This window comes from Trachypithecus francoisi, unplaced genomic scaffold (genome assembly GCF_009764315.1).
Source record: "Trachypithecus francoisi isolate TF-2019V2 unplaced genomic scaffold, Tfra_2.0 Lachesis_group3, whole genome shotgun sequence".
In the NCBI taxonomy this organism is placed as follows: Eukaryota; Metazoa; Chordata; class Mammalia; order Primates; family Cercopithecidae; genus Trachypithecus; species Trachypithecus francoisi.
Window position 1 is genome coordinate 57589113 of NW_022681468.1, and position 4060 is coordinate 57593172.

The window sequence follows — 4060 nt, forward strand, 5'->3', positions numbered from 1 at the left end:
TTTATGGTCTTTTGTTTCACCAGCATCACAATATCCTGATTATTATATATTTTATTAATAATCAATCTTGAAGTGAATTAGAGTAAGTTCTCTAAGTCTGTTCTTTTTTCACAATTATTTTGTTTTTCTATATAAATTTTTAAAACAGTGAGTTAATTTATTTGTAAAAATTTGCTAGGATACTGAGATTGCATTAAATCTATATATCAATTTGGGGATAATTAAGATATTCATAAATGAAGTACTTTAATCCACACACGGTATATATTTTTATTTCATGACTTATTTCCCACCCAGCAGGAAGCTCTGGGCATGCCACCATCCCCAAGTGCCAGACGTCTCTTGCGGGGTCCTTGCTATGGGACTCAATGATAGGCAGATCAAGATTTGGGAGGTGCAGATGGGGCTCCTGCTTTTGAATCTTTCCAGCCACCAAGATGTTGTGACAGATCTGAGCTTTACACCCAGTGGCGGTTTGATTTTGTTTTCTGTGTCATGCAGTAAGACTCTTCGCATCTGTGAGCTGAAGAACCATGATATGGAGGTGAAGGAACTACTTGGTAATTCCAAAAATACTGTATTTGCTCCTTTCTCCACTTTACCAGTGTCATTTTTACCTTAATAAAAAGTACTTTGTTCACTTCTCTTTTATGCCTAAAATACTCTTAGAGTCTAATCAATGAGCTTTTGGAGAAGTCTTACATACTTTTCATTAAATTTACCATAAAGTATTTTATGTTTTTAAATGTTAGTGTAAATTGTTCTTTTAAAAATTTTGTTTTCTAATTGGTCATTGCTAATGCATAGAAATTCAAGTGATTTTTTGATATTAACTTAGTGTCTTAATTCAATAGTGCTGCTATAACAAAACATCATAAACAGGATACCTTATAAACAAAAGAGATTTATTTCTCACAGTTCTTGTGGCTGGGCAATTGTAGTATACACTTGAGCTTCATCTCACACATTTTGAAAATTCACATTGTTGCTATTATTTATTTCTAAGTATTTCCTAATATTGATTTTTTTTTTTTTTTTTTTTTTTGACTCATGGTCATTTAGAGTATGCTGGGTAATTTTCACATATTTGCTGTTTGTCAAAATTATCTTTCTGTTATTGATTTATATTTTAATTTCCACATGGTCAGAGAACATACTTTGTTGATTTCTGTTCTTTAAAACTTATGTTAACATATTTTGCTATATTTATGTCTATGTGCTTCAATTTTTGTGCTATTATAATTAGTATTTTTTAAGTTTAAAATAATTTTTTATATTCAGCAATGAAAAGAAGAAAGAATTGGAACATCCCATAATGTTAAGATGTTAATTTTTCCCAATTTCATCTATCAGTTTAACAGAATCTCAATAGAAATCCCAGCAAGTGGAGTGGCTGAGGCGGGTGGATCACGAAGTCAGGAGTTCTAGATCAACCTAGCCAACACAGTGAAACCCCGTCTCTACTAAAAATACGAAAATCAGCTGGGCATGGTGGCAGGCGCCTGTAATCCCAGCTGCTCAGGAGGCTGAGGCAGGAGAATCTCTTGAACCCAGGAGGCAGAGGTTGCAGTGAGCCGAGATTGTGCCACTGCACTCCAGCATGGGTGATGGAGCTAGACTCTATCTCAAAAAAATAAAAATCTCAACAAGTTTTTTCGTAGATGTTCTGCTCATAAGATGGTTCAATATTTATGTGGAAAGGTAAAACTACTACTAAAATAATCAGAACAATTTTTAAAAGAAAAAGTTCCAAGACTCCAATTACCTGATTTTAAAACATGTTATTAACCTTCAGTAATTAAAACTGTTTGCTATTAACAAAAAGATAGAAATAGTGATCAATGGAACACAGTAGAGATTCTAAAAATACACTTACACAAATAGGATCAAAACACATAAAAATTTACAACAAAAAGAGTAAAAACGAAATTCTGCATCTAGAAGAAAACATAGGACAACAATCTACATTATCTAGGGATTGACTATGTGTTTTAAAGTATGGCATTAACAGTATAACTCATGAAAGAACATAATGATAAATTAACTTTAAATAAAACTTTAAAATATTTTGCTCTGTGAAGGATGCAGTTGCAAGCATGAAAAGCAAGTCATAAACTGGGAGAAAATATTTGCAAATAATATATCTGATACAGAACTTTTACTTAAATAACAAGGTAAAAGATCTAAATAGACTCTTCACCGACAATTCCCAAACCTGGCAAGGATTCAGAGCAGCAGGAATTCTCTTTCATTGCTGGTGGGGACACAAAATGGCACTTTGCAAGGTAGTTTGTCAGTATCTTACTAAATATAACTTAGATTTATCATCCAATGTAGCAAGCATGTTCCTGAATATTTACACAATTGATTTGAAAATGTATGTCTGAAAAATATATGCAGAGGAATGTTTTTAGCAGTTTTATTCATAATCACCAAAAATTTCAAGCAACGTTGAAATAATATCCTTTAGTTAGATAAATGGATAAACAAACAATGGTATGTCCATATAATGGAATATTATTCAGTGATAAAAAGAAACAAGCTATTAACTCACGGAGCTACTTAGATGAACTTTAAGTGCATGTTGCTATGCATAAGAAGTCAGTCTGAAAGTCTACATGTTGAAGTCCATTCATATGACATTTTTGAGCAGGAAAAACTGTTGGATTGAAAGACAGATCAGGGTATTCAAATGATTGTGGAAGGGAGAGTGTTTGACTAGGAGAGGCACTAAGATGTTTCAGTTCAGTGGAACTAATTGGTATTATAGTGTAGTGGTGGATATAAAACACTATGCGTTTATTGAAACCCATAAAGTTGTACCACAAAAGGGCCAGGCGCAGTGGCTCACACCTGTAATCCCAGCACTTTGGGATGCTGAGGCAGGTGGATCATGAGGTCAGCAGTTCAAGACCAGCGTGGCCAACATGGTGAAACCCCATCTCTACTAAAAATACAAAAATTAGCCAGGCATGGTGGCGGGTCCCTGTAATCCCAACTAGTCTGAAGGCTGAGGCAGGAGAATCACTTGAACCCAGGAGGTGGAGGTTGCAGTGAGCCAAGACTGTGCCATTGTACTCCAGCCTGGGCGATGAGAGAGACTCCGTCTCAAAACAAATAAAGATGTACAACAAAAAGAGTAAACCTTAATTTATGCAAATTAAAAGAATTAACCAGAAGAATGTATTGTGTGCAATGAACATGGTGACAAAAAGATTCTAGTTGTATAACAAATTTATGGAAAATCCTCACTGAAAAGGGTGGGCAGAAAACTAGCCAACAAGTAACTTTGGAAAATGGTGCTTTGATTGGAAACTGTTAAGACTAGAAACAAAAGGAACTGTACGTAAACACTATACTCTAGTTGTTTTTCACAGTGGCCTGGGTTAACAATTCTGAAAAAACTGTATATATAGAGTAGGGTTGAACGAATATGTAAATATATGGTGGATGCTGTGAGGCAGGTTTATTCCTATTGGAAGAGCAGTTTCAGATAGGCAAGGACAGGGAAAACTAGAATGAACCACGTGGTAATGGATTAGAGTTAGAGACAGCTGTATGAACTTATGTTCAGCATAATACAGATACAAATATGTAAGTACTGACATATTGACAATTGACATTGAATCTGCCAATACCTTGAACTTAAGAGTTCCAAGACTCCAGAACTGTGAGGAATAAATTTCTGTTATTTTTAAGCCACTCAGTTCATGGTATTTTGTTATATTAGTCCACATAGACTAAGACACTCTCTCTTGAGTGTGGGTTGTAGCAAATAGTGACTTGCTTTCAAAAACTACTGTATGGAAGAGAGGAGAATGCCTTTACAGTTGAAAAAGCTGTTCAACACTACTTTGGTCAGGTAATCAAAGTTAATATCAACAATAAGTCATGCTGTTAGCATACATCCTTACTAAAAGGTGATGAAAAAGATACTTTACAATCTAAAGCTCTTTTTATGCAATTTGTTTTCCTCCTCTTTCTAGTTTTACCAGTATTAACACGTTGGCAATAGGAAGGCTTTCCTGCTATTCCTAATGACACTTGCGTTTGTTATTCA